General features: G+C 39.9%; 1 long non-coding RNA gene across 1 annotated transcript in view; it reads right to left on the bottom strand.

The window, feature by feature from the left end:
• Positions 1 to 554: 554 nt before the first annotated feature.
• Positions 555 to 20,917, bottom strand: part of LOC128852702 (uncharacterized) — a 33,887-nt gene continuing 13,524 nt past the window's right edge. The window contains exons 2-4 of the long non-coding RNA XR_008450708.1: positions 10,628 to 10,731; positions 7,251 to 7,306; positions 555 to 4,885 (exon numbers count right to left, since the gene is read on the bottom strand). This is a non-coding gene — a long non-coding RNA (uncharacterized LOC128852702). The remainder of the gene's footprint in view (positions 4,886 to 7,250; positions 7,307 to 10,627; positions 10,732 to 20,917) is intronic.

Here is a 20,917-nt window from a genome sequence, read left to right on the forward strand (position 1 = left end):
ATTACACCCAGCTACAGTATGCAAAATATACCTGATAGTAACATTTATTTTTATATGGTTTCCTCCATGAGGAGAGTTACAAAGTGCTTCATGCAGAGCAAATCATTCATAGTTCAAGCAACAAGGGAAGGTGCTGAATGAAACCTCATTTCAAAAGGAAAGTAATATAGATTTTAGTACTGCAAGTTTTAATGGTAATGCACACTAGAGAGAAATAGCACTTAGAAAAACGTACTAATGATACTGTCTTTTCAATAGAGACATCAGAGCAATAATTTCTATGGCACTTTTGATCCTAGACTCTGAAGGTGAAATTTTCTCTTCAGGAGCCGATGTGTAAGTTTTTATGAGGTTGTCATTAACTTTAGCTTGAAACTTTCACTGGCACACGTGATTTTGCCAAACGCTAACCAGAGGTAAGTTTGAAGCAAATGAAGTTTATTAAAAACAACAACAAACTACAAAACCAACTCATTCACTCAGGAGTTCTTTTATTGGAACTCTCATTTGATGACTCAGAATTTTTCTCAAATCCAAGGATACACTCACCTGGAATGTCATGTCAACTATGTAGCAGACACAACCCAGGTCTGTAAAACCAAGCCTCACAACAGACTTGGCCAACAAGCAACAGGGTCGCTTTACATGGTTCTGGGACACTGATCTGTGAGAAAGAAAAAAAAAAAAAAACAAAATAGACATAATTCAGGATCACTTATTAAGAGTGTGCTGAGAACAAGTCTTATGAGGAGCAGCTGAGGGAACTGGGGTTGTTTAGCCTTGAGAAGAGGAGGCTGAGGGGAGACCTTATTGCTCTCTACAACTACCTGAAAGGAGGTTGTGGAGAGGAGGGAGCTGGGCTCTTCTCCCAAGTGACAGGGGACACGACAAGGGGGAATAGCCTCAAGCTGCACCAGCGGAGGGTCAGGCTGGACAGAAAGGGTCATCAGACACTGGCAGAGGCTGCCCAGGGAGGTGGTTGAGTCACCATCTCTAGAGGTATTTAAAAGACAGGTGGACCAGATGCTCAGGGGCATGGTTTAGTGGCAGATAGGAATGTTTGGACTCAATGATCTAAGAGGTCTTTTTCAACCTAGTGATTCTACGATTCTTCTATAATCTCATGGAAATAGATAGAGTAAGAAAAACTTGGAAAAACTTACCTTTGCGATGCTTGCTGAAGACCAATGTAAAAAACTGCACATCAGCTGATGGATCCAATGAGAACAGGAGGAGGTTTGGGTTTAGTTTTCCATGGAATAAACTCAAAGTTTTTAAACTTTTAGCATGAATTTTCAAACCACTCAGTGGCTCCTTCCATTCACAGCATAGACTGTGGCAGCAACAGTGCAGTTAGTGATAACGCTTCATCACCAAATGCTAATACCACCGAGGGCTTTCCCTCTTTAAGCCAACACAGTGGTTTACCTCTTCATCTAGAGTTATGCCGCTGCTCTAACTAAAGCTTCATTAGCACAGATGGTGAGAGTAGGAGATGAAGTGGAAGCACTTTCAAAGTAGCATTCACATCTGTGCTATTGCACCAGGGGTAGTTGAACAAGGGAATAATTTCAGAAATCTGCCAGTCTTGGCAGGGCTATAATGAAGGGACACTCACCGTCAATGTTTCATTATGCAAGAGGGAGTTTATCATGAGCTGCCTGCTGTCACTGTCATGTTGATAGACAGGAACACAGAGCATCTCAGCTGTAATCTGTTTTCCTCACACTGAGGAATAACAGCCAGAGGAGATATATATGAACCGTCCTCTGCTCAGGGGTATCTGCCATCTACCATAGGTTCAAAGCAATATTGGTTTTGAAAGACATTTCTGAAGGCTTCTTCTCCTGTCCATCAACCTGCATTTCTATTAAGCTGAAATAATAAGGAAGCAAAATGGAAAAGGGATAATAAAAGAAGGGAAAGGGAAATTTTGAGCTTGAAGTCTGAGACGTTTTACCCCCAAATGATAGCCTTCATTCGGAATACTGAGTGTCTCTGTGAATAGGACACACAAGCAGCATGCACATGCTCTTTTGTGGGTGGCACACAAAAATATACCAAAAGTTTCAGCTCTTCAAACAGAGACTGATATTTAAGAACACGAAAAATAAGAAGGTTCTTCTGAGGAGTACTTCCCAGCAGGAAGGGAAGTACTTCCAATGGCTTCTGTGGTTACACCTTCTGTGAAAACCTGAACACCATTTGCTCTGTGCTACACATCGTGTCAGAAAGCTTCTACAGCTAAAAACAACACTTTCGCTTCTCAAAGTTTTCAGGTGGCTGAATTCTGACAAGTATCACTTCTCTTTGCAAGTTAACTTGGTATAACGTAGATGGAAATACTACAGAAATCTTCAATCTGCCTGGCTCTGAAGTAACAGAAAGAACTTAATCTTGGAGGTGGGAAAGGAGGGAAAAAGAAATGCTTTGTTGTTACAGTCTTCTGTGTTTGAAAGACTGTGTGACAGCTCAAAGTTTTGACAACACAGCTGCATTTATATATACTTGTAATGAGAGTTCCCATCAGCTCAAACCTGGCATTATGCCTGACTGGTAATTCATTACTTATTTTAATGTAGAAGCACTTCTTAAATCATCTCAGTTCCTCTTTAATGTCATCTTTTCCCTCTACCATGAATGTGCCAACTAGCTGACGTGCCTAAGTGGCGATGTGCACACCACTGAGCTCCAGGACTGTGTCCCTGAGCTGGTGAAGAGAAGCAGTGTGTTTATTCCAAACAGAGACCTGGGATAGGTACTCTAAAGAGTACTCTCTCCCCATGCACTACAGAGAGAGCCCAGATACATAAAATGAATAATGAAGGAACAAAAGCATACAGCAGGGCTCCACTCAAGAATTAATGTGCTTATTTTAACTCAACAAGCTCTGTCTTCCCAATTTACAGCCTGAATTATCTCCTTTAACGCTGAAACAATAGAGGGAGAACACTGTCACTGTTTTCTTCCTGCTAAGCAGACAGGTGCGTGCTGCTTGTTGGAGGAAAAAATGAGTCTCCTAATAGGATAATATAGTTTGGATTATATCAGTTATGGAAAAATTGAGACCAGAAAGCCTCAAGGGTATAATTATCAGGAGACACAGGGCTGATTACAACAAAGTGCTGAGCATCTGCAGTTCCAGACAAAGTCATTGGGTGTTACATGTGCTTTACAATATGACCCTTACCGTCCTTTCAAAAATAATGGAAAAAAGGTAGATTTTCCTACAGCTACATATCAAAGATTCCCTCAATGTGTATTTTTAAATATGCAGTTCTAGCCATTTAAACCTCTGAGTGCACAGAACAACAGTACAATTATTTATAATCTATATTTAGAAAGCAGAAACCATATAGCACATGCCCTACTGCATAATTCACAAAAAACCAAATGTCTTGAATGAAGATCAATTCTCTTGACCAACACAATGGAAAGAAAATTAAGGCTAACAAAAAGATGAACCAAAAAAAAAAAAATCAAAGACTTCCAGGTATTTTTCAAATTAGAGATCAGAGGAAAAACATTTTTAAGTCATTGGGATTTTCCAGTGTGTCTAAGGGACGAGACCACTTTACTCTGTACTAGTTAGCAGGACCAGGGCTATATTCTGGTAGCAGCACATGCTCAAACGTTTGGGGTAAAAAAAGGATCATGCAGTGCTAGCTGCAACTACCAGCGTGGCTGGAAGCCTGTACTACTATGCTACAGTGAAAATAAAATTACTGCATTGTAAAGGAACAAGATAAAAACTTGGTGATTGAGAGCATTCTTGAAAAAACCTTTGCTCCCATGCCAAGGGAACATCTCTACTGCTATCACCCCAAATAAGAGCCCAGAGCAAACAGGATGAAGGGCAAAAGGCGGAAGTTCTAATGGAAAGTCCATCAATGATACCTTAAGTGACTCACTGTGAGCCAAGAAATGAATAAATTATAACATCAAAGACTGCACTCATATACGTGACAGGTTGCTAAATTAAGACCTTTTTTATATTTGGGGAGCTCATTACCTACATAAATGTTTATGTGCTATCAAAACAAAAAAAAAGTGATTCCTTTTTAAAATTACCGTTACTGGCTTTTCTCCTTGGAGAGGGAAACACAGAACCACACAAAACTGCCAAAATCACAACAACACACTCCAATGTGTCCATCAACTAATACTAATCTATAATTGAACACTATGTAAGTACTCAGGAAATCCATTAATCTATACAGACTGTTCCTTCAGGATCAGTGCTTCAGGTTACTTTACATAAGGAGAGGCATTCAAGGTCTAGGACACTGTTTAAAAACCCATGGATTTTCAGAAATAGTCATGAGATAAGAGAGACATCTGAGAAGTAGGATGCTTAACTTCGGAAAGAGTACATTCACTGAAGACGTCCACCATAGAAATTGTCTGCAAAGACTTAGAGGACTTGATTTATTGTCAAAATCACTCAAAATTGTAATCAAGATTTAACTCCAGCCATTTCTTTTCTTTACACCGATGGCCCTTCTTTACGACGGTGAAACAAATTTGGCAAGGAAGACAAATGTCTTAAAACTCAATATACGTTTTAACAGTTTTTCATGTTATTTGCTACTTATCAAACGAAGCTTTAGGGTAATAAAATTGAAATAAACCAAAGAAAAATCACAATTTAAAACAAACAAAAAAAGAAAATCTTACATTTCCAGTAGAGAGGTATTACCTTTATTTCCTCTGAGTTCAAGTGACTTGCTGTGAAGACATATAAACCTACAGCTCCCATCCACTTTTGAAACAAAACTGTCAGCACTCCTTGATGATACGCAAAACATCGGAATGGGTTCAGCCCAAATGACAAGCACAGGGGAACAGGGCACCATTGGCACAATTCAGAACAGATGGAAAGGTTCTGCAAACACAGTAGTAGGCCTTAAATTTATTGAAAAACACATTTCTTCACAACATTATTTGCGAAGCCAATTGTTTTCTTTCTCAGAGGTTCTTCATTTCACAAGTATTACTTTTGTCCACTGGCCCCAGCTGTTCAAATGGATTTTCACAGATAAAGTACTCTGTTTTGCACTTCTCTATTTTGTAAGAAGTTGGAGATGAAAAGTCTTTTGACATCTTTTCTCTGCCAGAAGAGATTGACCAATGACAGCATGAGCTTGGCAACACATCAGAGGAGTAAAACCTTGTTTGAGGACACAGAGAATCATGAGTGACAGCAATCCAACAGAGTTTTTATTAATGGCAACATACAGATTTATCGCTGTGCAGCTGAGATCAGAAAGTGCTCCAGTCTGTACTCATATAGTAGATGAGATGAGTCTTTCCTAGTACATCAGCTAGTGCTCATCATGAATTAAGGATTGCTTGTTATGATGGATGATTCAGGCTCATTAAGATAAGCACATCCACCAGCCAACCTTACCTGAAGACTATCTAAAAAACTATCCCAAACAGTACATCTACTTTCATTGAAAAGAACTAGAACTGAATTTCTGGTGCTTCCCTTGGATAAAGACTTCAAGAAAACTTCACGGAAGCAGTTTTCCAGTGTAAGAAAAAGGTGATACCAAACCACTAATTCCCTCACAGATCTGCTGAGAACTTGGGGATGAGGACTGATGACCAGACAGAATTAATTTTCCTTATTAGCAGAAATCATAGAGTCATAGAATCACCAGGTTGGAAGGGACCCACTGGGTCATCGAGTCCAACCATTCCTAACACTCCCTAAACCACGCCCCTCAGCACCTCATCCACCCATCCCTTAAACACCTCCAGGGAAGGTGACTCAATCCCTTCCCTGGGCAGCCTGTTGCAGTGCCCAATGACCCTTTCTGTGAAAAATTTTTTCCTGATGTCCAGCCCGACCCTCCCCTGGCAGAGCTTGAGGCCATTCCCTCTTGTCCTGTCCCCTGTCAGTTGGGAGAAGAGGTCAGCTCCCTCCTCTCCACAACCTCCTTTCAGGTAGTTGTAGAGAGCAACAAGGTCTCCCCTCAGCCTCCTCTTCTCCAGGCAATGGAGAAAATGGGAAATGGGAAATAAGGCAAGTTGGAAAAGCTATATGCATTAAAAAGGAACCATGTTTAGAATGCCTTGAATAAAGCTCCATGAAAGCGCTCAGAACTGGCACTCTGAGCTAAAGAAAAATGCAATTATTATCCTGCTCTGAAGAGCTAAACTGATGTGCTTTAGCATAAAAAAAGATCAAAACACCATGGATTTGCAGGAAAAAGATGAAGTGCATCAAGAAAATCTTTTACCTTCTTTACAACTCTCAATTGTTGAACAGTTTAAGATTTTAAAACTTAACTGCTCACCCCATGCTTTATCTGGAAGAGACATGCTGGTTCATGACACCTATGCACATTCCTATACACATCTAACTAGTACGAAAGCTCTAGAAAATACCATTGGTAATAATTTGGAATGCTAGCGTGCATCCATTCCTTCTTCCTATTCTGCTCTGCAGTGTTTTCAGTAACAAACTATATCTGAATTTATTTTCCTGCTTCCACTGTTGTCCTTGGTACCCAGAGAGCCAAAGTCACGACTGAAATCTTGGCAGAGGCCAAGCTTTAAGGTGGAGTAATTCATCAGTAATGCAACCCATTAGAATTGCAGATAAACTGCTTAAGTGCTGGATACGTTTATGCAAGTTGTATACGAGAACTTCTTGTCATTGATTTATCCTTTGCCAACCAGTTAAGCCCTTTGGAACAAACCATGGACATTTAAAAAACTACTATCATTCCATTCAGCAACACAACACATATAAGTGAGAGGAAATGCTACTTTTACAGGCATTCTTCCTTACCCTGAAAGGGAAAGGAATATGGATTAGTGGCACGGAGAATTTTTGCTATTTAGTTCTACTTAATTTCTTGACTTCACAGAAGCACTAATTCATTGAATTCTTTGAGTCAAAACCACTGAAAAAAGGTATAAAGCTTCACTGTAGTACGAAGCGCTGCCTGCCACCCTCCAAAGGCACTGCTCCAAATTAAAAGATGACTAAACTCTCTAAGGTGACCTTGTGAAATAGCAGTAACATGTTTACTTTCTCTGCCTTCCAAATCAACCTTGATCAATTTAGAAGTAAAGAAAAGATGGTTTTCCTAATTGCCAGCCCTCAAAACTCGAACAGTTTTCTGAGACTTCAACTGTGTCTTTCAGGCTTGCACATCAGCAACAACAATAAAGATAGGGAAATAGCTAATGATTCTCAATGAAGACAGCAAACAGTTAATGATTCTGGGACCTACCTGCAAAGAGAATAAACTCCAGCTCACTCATCCACAGCTGTGCTGAATCTGCAAGGCTGACAAATAAAAACCAGTAAAAGTTTAATTTTGCCACCGAAACGATCAGGCGTAATTCACAACACAGAGACATTTCAGAGCTGAAGTAAGAAGTGAATTACCTGCAGCATTATTGCATACAGCAGTAAACCAAAGATTTTCCCTGCCTTTTTACTGAAATGGCACCCATTATAAAAGAGGTAAGTTGGAATGGGCAGCGACCCAAGACACACTCCCTGGAATGTGAGGCCAACTGGTTTTATTTTGATGGACTTCGGCATGATTCTTAATAGTTGGCTTCAGTTACATCCAAAGAATTGGCTACCTAGACTTTGTAAAATCTTAAATTCCCCTTTGGAGCAAAAGACTAATCTGCATTGCCATCAGGCTCACAGAAGTTCACCAAGAATCAACATTCTTCCACCTGAGAAAACAGACCTAGAGGAACACAGCACCAAATCAGTAATTTATCTCCTACCGAAACAGCAGTAGAGGTAGTAGTTGTCAAACCTGCTTCTCTGCCATTGAGGCTCAACATTTTGGCCATCACAAACCTGGGCCCAAGAGAACTTCGACGAAACTGCAAAGTTGAAAGTGCAGCATTGATTGGATTGCATGCCCAAGTGCTGCTAGCAGCCCCCAGGGACTCGGCCCTCACTGGACAACGGCAGCTACAACTGATTTACAAAATAATAATTAAAAAAACACTGTGAATTACAGCCATTTTCTATCTACACATCAAAAGTCACAGGAGTATCTTTTCCATTCATCCATTTTTGTCCCATGTTGCTTCTAGCAATGGGAAACAAGCTTCCCTTTGTAGCATAGAAACAGCCACTGGACAAACGTACTACTGAGTGGTAATTAAAGCTGTAGTAGCCATCAAAATGGAAAAACTACGTTCATTTTAAGAGATAAATCTGACAATGCTTATTCCACCTTTTTCTATATGACACTCGCTTATGTAGTTCTATTAAGATGCACATTTCTTGCTCAGACACATACTCCGATTCCAAACTGTTGCTTGCATCAGTGGGCAGTGCTGTATTTTGTGACTGGTTTTCTTTAACACACCTTGCTCGAGAGGGAATACAATCTATATTTCCATACGCTGCATGGGTGAAAAGAAAGCTTTTCCAAATGGCTTTTTATCCCAGTGTCTGAAATCAAAGATCATGTGGAATGCACTACGTAGAGCAAAATACGGTGCGCCAGCTTATTTGTTCATTTTGGTCACTAGAACAAAATTCACAGACATGTCAATTGTTTGGGTTTTTTTTTTTCATTTACCTAACAATCTGTTTCATTTTAGAGAAGGCGACCAGAATGAAGTAGATATAACACCACTGCTTACTTTCACAGGACATCCTCTTAAGCCCAGATGCAAGCAAGAAGCAGGCCTGGCTATTCATTTTCTCTTTATTTTCAGGCAAGCAGGCCAATCTCTCTCGCTTTACTCACCACCCTAGGGAGGTGTTTCTTCTCCAAAATGTAGCCTCTGTGAAGAGGTTAATTTCCATGCAGACAAGAAAAGAAAGAAGCTCTCCTGGAGGGTGGTTCAGAGCAGGATCTGTAACTAGGCCCTTAGGGCATCGCTTGTGATAAAGCTCTTTCTCCCCACTGAGTAATCAGGGAGAGTAGAAAGGCTAACTTAAATCACATCCCTTAAATTAGGCAGTTTCAGTATCTTCTTACAGCCGGAAGAACATTTTGGTTTTTGAAGCTTTTTCTGATTTTTTATCCTTGAACTCAATCAAAATGAATCTATTTGCATAAAAAGCCCATTTGAAAACAACTAGCTAGAAGTGCCAAATTGTCAGCCCTGGAGGTGAAGCATTTTTTATGAGCAGTGTGGAGTTCGCATGAGCAGAGGCAATGCATTTCAATAGTCTTCAAAACTGTACTGTCTCCACAAAAAATGGAAAGATAGGGTTAAATATGTATCGGCAAGGACTGTCCTTTATTAGAAACTAGGGAAAAAACCTAATAATTTCCCACAGAATTTTAACTGGCAATTAGCTTCACAGTGACCAAAAGGTATGTAAATTTACCTTCTGACTATTACTGCCCTGAAATGTATCAGAAAAACAAGGAACTTTAGTAGAAACTTTTTGTAAGTCAAGGCTAGTTTTTGATTATCAGAGTGAAAAATAAATGCAGTAAATTAATGGGAAAATATAACAGCCTTTATGTACTTAAGAATAGCTCATGCAGTTTCAAACTTGAGAATATCTTGATCCAGCAAAAGCAATTAAATACATGCGTAACTTTAAGTAACCCCTCTGGAATCTCCTAAATCTAAAAAGTAAGCAGTAATCATGATGCAAAATGTTACTCTTCATTCTAAAAACTTATTTCTACAACTGAATGTCCTAAATGAGGCAAAGGAAGAATTACATGTGGATGTCTCCCTGTTGAAATTATTTGCCTAATCTATTAGTTTAATTAGTTTAAGTGAAGCGTGTTTGTATGTACCTACATGAAAGAAGAAGAAAAATACCTTACTTTCATCCTGGAACCCATTTACCTACAAGTTGAAAACCCCAGAATATCTAGAAAGTGAAGCATGGATAACAAGATGCCTCTGAATGACAAAAAATAAGTGGTAAGAAAAGAATTTTGCAACAATCTTTCTCAAGTACATTCCCAATTCTGAATCTAGGTCATCTTGAAGTCCACCTACTGACACCCTTGGCTTTTCCTCAATTTTTCTGCAAACCCGTTGTTTTGTTGCACATTATCCTGTTCAGCTGTGGTTCAGTGCAATCACTGCCTTTTCTCGTAGCACAGCCAAGATAAACACCAAATATCTCATTTGCTTTGCTGTAATAGAATTACTGGTTGAAGAATTGGAAACACTGCGTGTGGATATCTTTTTTAAATAATGGATGAGGGAAGATCCTCATGATGGATGAGGTGCTCAATGGACTAGCTTCCCTAATAACTCACTAAACCCAAATAGCTCATGATATTTTTCCTCAGAGCTCAGAAACCCACGTATAATTCTGTCTTTCAGTTGCTTTGAGAATGAACCACTGTAGGGTTGATAGAGGGTGGTAAGCTGAGATTTCGCTATTAGGATTTTTCGGATAGTAGAAAGCGTAGAGAATATCCAGGATAACACAAAGGTTTCTGGTCTGGATTATGTGAGATGATTACACTCAGAATTTTTTTATGCACCAAATAAAAAAAGCATTCACCCAGACAGTAAAGTTTGGTGAGAACAGAGAGAATCAAAGATCGTTGTTTCGGCTGCTACATGGACACAGCTAAGATCAGACCTATAGCACGATGTCCACTTTGACAGCAAAGTAACATCTATGCCTTCGATAAACACATACCTTCCACCCTGCATCACAAAACTCTTCCCTGGCTCATCTGGGCAGCCAACACTGCTGTCTGTAACCCACTGGTAGCAGTGAATAGGGTCAGCACCATCAGCAGTCTGAAACAAAGGACAACTTTGTCATTATGCTGAAATTATAGCAAACTGAGAATCAGATTTGTGTAGATTCTAATGAGTCACGAATCAGGTCCAGAGGGTCACAGTCAGATGGTACCGTGGTGGCTTGATCTTGCGGGTGAATATAGCAAGTCCATGATCCTTGTTGCCTTCCCTATCTGTCCAGGCAACTGAAAACTCTTTGAAAGAAAAGTGACAGCTTTCTGACAACCAGCTTAGGATCTTGAGTTACTAGGAATCGCACACAGTGCTAACAAAAAAGACCCAGGGTAACTCCGTTAAAGACAAAAGGGGGCTTCTTCACATGTGCCAGAACTGTCGTCCACCACTGCTGCTATAACACATGGCTTGGGGCTTCCCCCCTCCCATTTTTATGCTATTTTAAAAGCTACCGTGTCTGTTAATTAACGTCAAAGAAACCATGCAAACTAGCTGAAAGCAGCTTTTCTCCCACTGATCTTTGACAAGCTATTAGGCCTGACATTTCCTTCAGCACAGTATTCCTTTGATTAATGCAGCTGCATAATTATTGTTTCTCAAAATTTTATAATAGTCACCCATGACAGTAACGGATGTATAAATATAAGACAAAGATTAAGAAGAGGTTGTCTTTCAGTGTGGGGGGAAAAAGGCAGAGCGAGGTTCATAGTCATAGTCAGGGAGGCTATTATACTGGCCACGAATCTTTCAGTTTATTCCTGATGAAGGTAGTAGCAAGAATCTCTTAAAAGGCAGAAGGTGCCGGCTACACTTCGCTGTGATGAAGGCCTGGTGTTGAAAATGCTCGGAGGACAGGAGAAGCATTTCGCTTGTGGCAGAACACATGCAGCAATTCTTTTTATCAAATTACTATGAGAAAATGGGAACTGGTATGGGAGGTCGCTAGTGGGAACTAACTCAGAAATCTGCAGGCAGTGCTGCAAGGGCAGAATGCTTCACATTTACAATCTGATACTTACCTAATGCTTCCTTACTCCCTCTCCCTTCCTGTCTGCTGCCATGTTTCTTTTTCCCATCTATTTCTCTCCCATCCCTACCAAATGCTAGGGATGAAATACAATACCTACCAAGTATCCTATAAGATCAGAGGTCTCTCTTTTTCTCATAGTTAAATCAGATCTTATAAAATAACCACTGCTTTCTCTAAACCAAACTTCACATTAACCCTTCGGATACTGTCGTACAAACAACGAGCCACATATTCACATGCTATTTTGTCCTACAGCTGCCCTTCCTATGGCAAAGTGGATGAAAACAACTGCCTTATCCACTGCAGTCATGCTATAACTTACAACGTGAACAGGATTCTGGATCATTTTCCTTCTTGCAGAAATTGTTTTTATTTTCTCTTTTGCCTGTCTGACTCAGGCTCTGCATAAAAAGGTGTACAAAGGCTGCCTCCTTGACTGATCCCTTGAACAATCTTGCAGTTTTCTCTTATGTGAGACTGCCAACACTTCTTCAAAGGACTTGCACAAAAATAAAGCCCTTCTTCAGAGTTTCAATCTGAATTATTGAAAATAAGTTGCTATTTTTTATTTATCTTGTTGTTCTCCAGTGAGTCAAGCTGCCTCCAGCTGTCTATCCCAATGCTCAATGTATGCTCAAACCTCCTTTGAGGAAAACACATTCTCTTCTTCATACTATATACACAAAATGTAATGGAAACTTCACAGTTTTTCTGCACTTTATATTTTCAAGTCTGAATGACTTTGCCATATGAAATACTCAACCAGGTGGCTTTGGTCTGGATTTTTGTTTTCAGCTTTTCTTTGGAGAAGAGCTACCACCCTCTCTCCGTGTAAATGTGATCCCTTGCCTAAAATCATCAACTGGAGACGTTGGACTGAAAAGTGGAACATTTGATTGGCGGCTGTTTTCAAAATTTCCTATACTGATCTGTTGAGCCTGTTGACTCTGTCTAGGGTTCTTGAGGAAAAACATCATGTGACCTTGCAGTATGTTTGTGTCCATCTATCTTTTTGTTCTCATCCCTCCCTTTCCTCAAAGTCTATTTTTAATCCATTAAAAAGTTTGAAATATAAACAGTTTCAAAAAGCTGTATGGAAGGACAGCCATGTAGAAGACAACTGTTTTAGTTGTGAAGTCTTAGACACCAAAGTATGTATTTTTTTCCCCACATACTAAAGATATGCAGCCTATGAAATCTACTCACTCCTTAACACATAGAAAATCCAATCCACGTCACGGATCAACATCGGGACCCAGTTTTAGAAGACTAAAACACTTCACTAGACCCACTGCTCACTAAGCTATTTGGCTGAGAAAGGCCACCCTGTGCCTGGCAGGTGGGTATGCCTATCAACATACTATGTCTAGGGCCAGCGATATTCCCTTGAGAGAGACAGCTTTTCACTTCTGTCCTAAAAGTGGAACCTAGATCTTCCCTGTCACGCCAAGTACCCTTGCCACCAGGCTTCTAGCTACTCTCTTGCTACAGCGCCTGTCATTTTCATTTGCCTCTGGATCTGCATAATTTCTTGGACACTAATGAATTTCCATGAAAGGTTTCCATTCCAGTGAATCAGTTTTTTCTAATGAAAAAATGGCATTGACAGATATTTCTCTGCTAGCTCACACCGGATAACCTGCAGCAACTCAATTTACCTCTTTCTTTCTCCATCTTGAAACAAGGTAATAACACAAACATCTTTCTTATAATACTCTGTGAGATCTATGGACAAAAGCATTTTGTAAGAGCAAAGTAGTATTATTATTATTATCTATATTCTAAGCATCACAGAGATTATAAAAGCAAAGCAAAACACTATGATAGTCACTGAGCTAAAAAAAAAGTACAGCAAATATTCTGGCAACATTTTTAACTGTTACAGCCCATACTTTTTTTCATTTGCATCACTATCTAAAAGGTTGTTATAATTCCTCAATATAAAAACTGGAAGAAAATACTTCATTCCTCAAAGTTAAGTAGGAAAAACATAAAGAAAACAGATACTGTGTAAGCAAACAGCCACCAATACCTTTGTGTCACTGCCAGATTTTTTATTTTCACCATTTTCCTGAGCGCATAAAGAACCAGTCACGAAAAATGATCTCATATTGCAAATATTGTATCCAGAATTTTATGCTTTATAGGCAAAATCTCTTGGTATCTCAGAATAAACTTAAATTCCAGTAACAAAAGCAAATTGAGCACTCAGTATCCTGTCACTCATATAATCAGCAAAAAATCCACAGAGAACAATGTTTTATGGAATATATTTCCATATCAATAAAGTATCTATGTATTTAAAGATCATTCAGCAGAGGTTACCACCCACAGTTATTTCCCAACACATTTCAGCCACATTGTAAAATTTTACAAGGCATGGAAATCTTCAGGACAAAAAAAAAAAAAAGTCTCATTCCCTTCTACAGATATCCCTGGAAGTAGAAAAATGCTGCCTAGGCTAGTAGCGATGGCCCTGTTTTAACACCAGTCCCTTCAGGCTGAAGAGCCTGTTCTCACAGAGAGATTGAGAGCCTCCCTGCATCACCACTGCTAGAAAGGGCTGGATTTCTCCGTTATTTATAAAGGAACTGTATTTCCAGTAATCACTCACCTACTGTGTTAAATTCTCTGGAAGACGAGCTCTGGAAATGTTGTTGCAGTGGTTTAAACCAGTCCCTCTTATCAGTAATTGCGCCTGTCCTCCCACCCTGTGCTGGGACCGCAGTGTGACCCCAGAGGTGGGACACATCAGCACAAGCTCCACTTGAAATCCAAACTGGTGCCTGAAATCCCTAAGTGTGGCTTTCCATTCAATGTTCAGACTGTGAAGTGAGACAGAGAAGGTACAAAGGGAACTCACAACTTAGCCAACTGGCCATAGGAACTGGGACATCTGGAAGAAACGCAGTGGCAAAGTCACAAGAGTGTGGTGACACTCGAGGCCTCCACTCTTTAGTGACATAGACAGATTAAGTAGATAAGATAGAGGCTGAGTGCTGAGAAGCCCATCGGTTTGAGATACCAAAGAAAGCACACACGCCATCAAATCTCAAGAGAAAAAGTCTACTTTATTTGATACAGTCCTGACTTCCTCTGGAATAGGACAGAGACTCCATTTCATGTCATACTTCCTCAGTTACACAATGATCAGGACTTAAATATACGAACTTTTCCTTGTTGTAAAACCTCTGCACAAATATGGTGCCAAAAAAGGCCCCCGAGTCCCTGCAAAAAGAATAGGAATCTACACGTATCACACGTTTGTAAGATCAAAGGTCCAACTTACATGTCAATATAAAGTCCTTAAAGCAAAAACGACTTGCAAGGAAAGAACAGTACTATATTCACATACGTTCAGGCTGCTGCAGTACATTTTATCTTGATCTTCCACTTCCACACAGCTCCACAGCCAAAGTATAAAAACCCCTCTAGAATCAAGGGAAATAGGACAAATTATATCTCCTTTATTACCCACACCTTCCTTTGTTACACTTCTCATTTCCGGAGTCTTTTTCAATTAAGAGGCAATATAGCACAGCCATAAAAATTATCACAGACTCCTAAAACATCTACTTGCTTTTAGAAAGGGCCTTTAAAATGTTGAATAATTTCTGTCAGCATTCAGAAGTCATTTAACATCTTTGGAAAAGATTCAAGCTCTGTGCCTGAAAGAGAGAATTATTTCTGTAATTGAAAGAAGACAAGCAAAACACAGATTCTGTAAAAGCATATGGACTCTTGGCAGATTAAACAATCATCTACCTTGTCAACTCAAAAAATAAATTTGGGCTGCTTTTTTTCTGCATAGGTTGGTTTCAGCTTGATAACTATTATTTAATAAAATACAATTAAAGCACTTGACATAGGAAGTTCCATATCCCTAAAAAAGCTGTGTGCAGGACCTGGTGAATCTTAACACAGAGATTAATTGATGGAGAGGGAAAGAACATCAGCCTTCTTGCCAGCCCAGAAGTAGTTTGATTCTATCTATAACACAAACTGAATGCATCTGCTGGTGCTGTCCTGGGAGTTCCTTGCACACCTCAGGCACAGAGCAGATCTTTTACAGAGACTTATTTCTAACCTATCCTTTCTCCTTTAGATGGTTAAGTGGTTGCCTTGTGGAGTAAAAAGCCATGCATAAAAATAAGGAATCTAAATGCAATGACCCTCCTAGTAAAAGATCTTGATCACAGCAACAAAATAGGTCTCTGATGAGCAGCAGCATTGCGATGACATTACATTGGCATTATCTGGTCTTACAATACATTCAGATACTTCACTGAATTTCATTTGTTAGAAAAGCCCTTTGCTTTCCAGCTCACAAACTCAAGTATAACAATTTCCTTCTCTCAAGTGGGTTACTCTGTTTCATCACTTCCATTCCATTCTGGACAGAGACCTAAATCCATGATGAATGAGAAACTGAACTTCGGCAAAGTTAAGAAGTAATTCAGGGTCAACTTCTACCCATTGTAGACACTGAAGGGGTTGTTTGCTTTCTTGGGGTGGAGGGTTATGTGGTGTTTATTGTCGGGCTTTTGTTTGGGGGTTTTGTTGTTGCCCTTGTTTTCTTCGTGTGGTTGTTGGGTTTTTTGTTTGCTTTAAAATCTTGTTTAAGCTACTTTACCCGGACCTAAACAAATCACAAAACTTTAGTCTGTCTTTTCTGGGTGTCTTTCTAGTCAATGTTCTTGCTTCCTGCGGTAATTTACTGCAGCCTTCAGTCTCTAATGAAGCATGTAATCTGGTTTTTGCATATATAAACAGTTTCCATTGTCATTAACTGGAGCCATATTTGCAGAATCAAAGATTAAATGCAACCATTAGTGGCTTGTATGGTTTTGCTGGTTATGCTCATTCGCTGTTCATTGTCTGCAAGGCTGCTCTTGCATGATAGTGTTAATTGAGGGATCAAAGCCCCGCATTATTATGATGTAAGCTTATTTCATGCTGCAGTTTATCAGAAACTAGTGGGTCATTTCCATGCCCAAGAATACAGCCCAAAATACACAGTTCTCAAAGTTGTCAGTGTTGTTTTTAAATTCAAAGCTTGTCTAGTGCTGTTGTTCTACAGGGCTTTCTACCCTGCAATATATCCTCTCAAGCCAGAGACACAAGTGTTAGAGAGGTCTACAGGGGTGTATATGGTTGCTTTTATACAACCATATCCTTTGGGCTGTGAAGTTTGGTGTCTTCTCTCCACTAACCAACAAAACCAGGGAGAGATTAGTTAGCACAGAGACAAGCACAGCAGAATTAAAACAAAGTGCCTCATGCTGTATCACAGCTTATAGAAGGAAAGAGGGCAAATCTATAGCACAGTAAGGATGAACTATGACAAAGCTGTGAAAACCAAATACAGGAAAAAAGTTATGATCCAGTAGACTTGCTTCCACCCCAGGGATATATATTTGATGTAGTCCCTTAAAAGAGTGCTACTGTCAGCTACAGAGACTGACTTGTCTATCTGTCTTTTATCATCACTCGTTGCATAGTGTTCTGATTTTTCTTTCTTTCAAACCATCAAGGAAATCTATTCAAAGCTAACTACTATTTTTTCGGTGGGAGGTGGAGGGGAGCTCCTCTGTGTTGTGCTTTTGAGCATGTACAAATGGCATCTTCTCAGCGATTTTGAAGAACACAGTGACAGAGAGGGGCCATCCTTGGCCCTTGTTTACCTCACTTTAAATCACAAAGTCAAAGAGTATTAAAAGGACTACTCCACGGCCACAATGTCATGGTGAAAATGCAACTATATTTCTGTTATATCCAGAAGGCCCTGGAAGTCATTGTTTCTTTTGAACTCTGCCCTAATTTTCTACAACTAAAACTCAAACACAGATGATTTCAGATTCTTTCTTTTTGAAGCTAATCAAGTATTCTCTGGCTGCTTTACTGTCCTTTCACAGGCTTCCCAACAAAACCTCACTTGCATAAAAGCTCTGTATTATCAGTATTTACCCTTGCTCTCGAACAGCAAGACCTAGCACCTCTCTTCATATTATGGAAGCAAAACAGCGCTCATCAGGCTACCTGGATAGATGGGTTTCATATACCCTAATGCCTCATGGGGGTATATGGGGTGAAAGAAGACTCACTATACCTCCCTTGTCACTGCAGTGCCATGAACATGCAGAGATGATGAAGAAAGAGATACAAAAACATGCCAAAAATATAGTTTCAAGCAGCAATCACGGAGATTACTACATATTTCAAACTACTACTTTTTTTCAGCATTTCTGTAAGTCTCATAATTTTTCCAAATATTGGAAGTCATTCCAGGAAAGATTTACGCACCCTCTGCCAGACAGCTTAAACACGTATATATGCATACACACATACATGTACAAATCACTTTCCCTGAAAGTTCGCTGTTATTTCATCCTTTGCCCATCATATTTATTTTTAAATAAAATATCATCTAAATTTGTTATTTAAAAATTGCTTAAGATAAAAATAAATAAAAAAAAGGACAAACTGAAGAGCAACATCTACTCTGTATGCGTGAAACACCAGTCTCCTGGATACCTAGCAACTCTGACCCTTTGACTATCTCACAAAACTTCAAGGACACTACACAGATTTGTAGGAGAATTTAGAAATGCCTAGAATCCTTGTCCCTAAGCTGCTTACAGAACTCAAGTAAAATAGCATCACAAGGTGAAAAAAACCCATATCTAAACACTATGCAACGTGCTCTGAACACCTACTGAAAAAGTTTTGGTTGGAAGGAATCTTAAAGATCATCTAGTTCCAGCCCGCTTGTGATGGGCGGGGACACCTCCCACTGGCTCAGGCTGCCCAAGGGCCCATCCAGCCTGGCCTTGAACTCTTCCAGGGATGGGGCAGCCACAGCTTCCCTGGGCAATCTGTGCCAGAGCCTCACCACCCTAACTGTAAACAAATTCTATGTCTAGTTTAAATCTGTCCCTCTCCAGTTTACAGCCATTGCCCCTCATCCTATCACTATAAGCCTTTGTAAAAAGTCCCTCCTCAGCTTTCCTGTAGCCCCTTCAGGTACTGGAAGGTCACTATAAGGTCTCCTCTGAGCCTTCTCTTCTCCAGGCTGAACAAGCCCAACTCCCTCAGCCTGTCCTCATTAGCAGAGGTGCTCCAGCCCTCTGATCATCCTTGTAGCCCTCCTCTGGACCTGTTCTGACAGTTCCATTTCCTTCTTATGTTGCGGATTTCAGAACTGGACACAATACTCCAGATGAGGTCTCACAAAAAAAGGAATCACCTGCCTCGACCTGCTGGCCACGCTTGTCTACAGACAACAGCCTTAGACACAGCTAACACAACCACTCGCGCTCAATTTGGTTAATAAAAGACACTCACCCTATGCTGCTTCTCATTCATATCTTTAGATTATCAAGACTATAACAATCATCAGATTCTTGGAAGCACAATGACAGAGATTATTCAGATTCTCACACTGGCAAGTGTCAGACCCAGACAGAATACATCAGTAGTTTAATCCTTTACCTTATCCTAGGACTTCAAGACCTATAACCCACAAAATAGAGCTCGCAGAGCTGGTTCAGAATATTGAGGTCTCATGAGCTTGTTTTTGTTGTTGCACACTGGTGTATGACAGTGAACCTCAGGACATTAACTTTCCTGGAAACGACAATGTTCAGCTGTACTGCAGTAATTGTCTTTCTCCCATTTAACACTGCTGGCCCAAAAGATCCAAATCTCTGATAGAAGCTTCAAGGGGATGAAAAGGAAAAAGAAAATAAAGGAGTGGTGGAATTACCCACCAACATTTGCAAGTGCTACTTGGAGTAGCCTCTTGCCTTTGGGAAGAGCAACCACACCTCTGAGAGCACCGAGTGAGTAGTGCTGTATTTTGAGATGCTCCTAGAAACACGGAACTGGTTTTAAGGTTCTTTTCAAAAGAAAAGAAAGGGTCTGAAGCCAAAAGGTAATATGAGAAGAGTAAAAGTCATAATGAGGAAAACTAGAGAGACTAACAGGGAACGACAAAATAGAAATTAAAAGATAAATTAGAAATCTAATACCTAAACTAAAAAAGACTCTAAAGAGGGACGAGGAGAAGTATATGGCCAAAGAAAGTAGGCAAACAGAGGGGCAATTTGGGGTTAGTAAAATACTCAGAAAGGAGTCTTTTTCATTATCAGTAAGTTACGATAAAATACAAAGAGTCAAAATGTAGAAATGAAGCTAAATACATATGCAAAGTACTGACTGTCTGGTAAAAATATCCTACATTACAGAGCAAAAGCTAAGAGTGATATAGCTTTTGCTCATCAAGCACATGAACTAGCCTACCTATATGTTACACCAATATATTACATTTTGATCTGCTGCACTCCAGGTAGCAAGCTGCGACAAGCAAATAAATTATGCTGTTTGAATATTTTATCAGTGAGATATGAGCCTTTGGGGGTCCTTTTCATAACATTCACATTCCAATTGTAATTTCAAATTTGCTCTGGGTTTGATTCAAGTGCAGTGCCAGAGCACTTGCAATGCTAGCACACATTAGCAACAGCAAGGCTTCTGCCTACCAAAGTCTCTGAGGGGAAAAAGAATATTTAATAAATATAATAAGCCACAGCCTCCGCATAACCCTCTCTCATACTGTCTTCTTTACGTGCAAGTGAAAAAGGGTGAGGTAGAGGATTTTAAGGCCTTTTTTATCAGGAACATTCCTCCTGATCCTCTTTCTCAAAATTCTTACTGTAATAAATTACCTCAGTGAGATCCTGGGTATTTTTTTTCCATCTTTGCAGAGGTGTATGTAGTACACAGCTACAGGACCTGCACGTGTACTTGAGCATTTGCCTGCTCTCTTTCCGGTCTCCGTGATGTTTCTGCCTCCATTGCCGAGGACACTGATGATAGGCACAGAGATAGCCAAGTACTAATCTCTAGAGCACAAACAGTTACAGTGATAAACAGGACCTGGAGCTTCTTGAGTGTTTTTCTCTTTCACAAGCCTCTGGTCTTCATCTTTCTAGGCACAAACAGCCTGGCTCCACTATTGTTAGGGCCTAAACAGCTAAAGTTAAAACAAAGCAAAGCATAAATCACCAGGCAAAGAATAAAGCTTAAAATATAACTAAGCACTGGGCAGAACTGTGGATGCCAAAAACTATGGAAACTATGTGTACCTATGGATAAGATAAGGAAGGGGGGACTAAAACCTGTTTGAACCAAAACAGA

The sequence above is a fragment of the Cuculus canorus genome, chromosome 7 (genome assembly GCF_017976375.1).
Source record: "Cuculus canorus isolate bCucCan1 chromosome 7, bCucCan1.pri, whole genome shotgun sequence".
Lineage (NCBI taxonomy): Eukaryota > Metazoa > Chordata > Aves > Cuculiformes > Cuculidae > Cuculus > Cuculus canorus.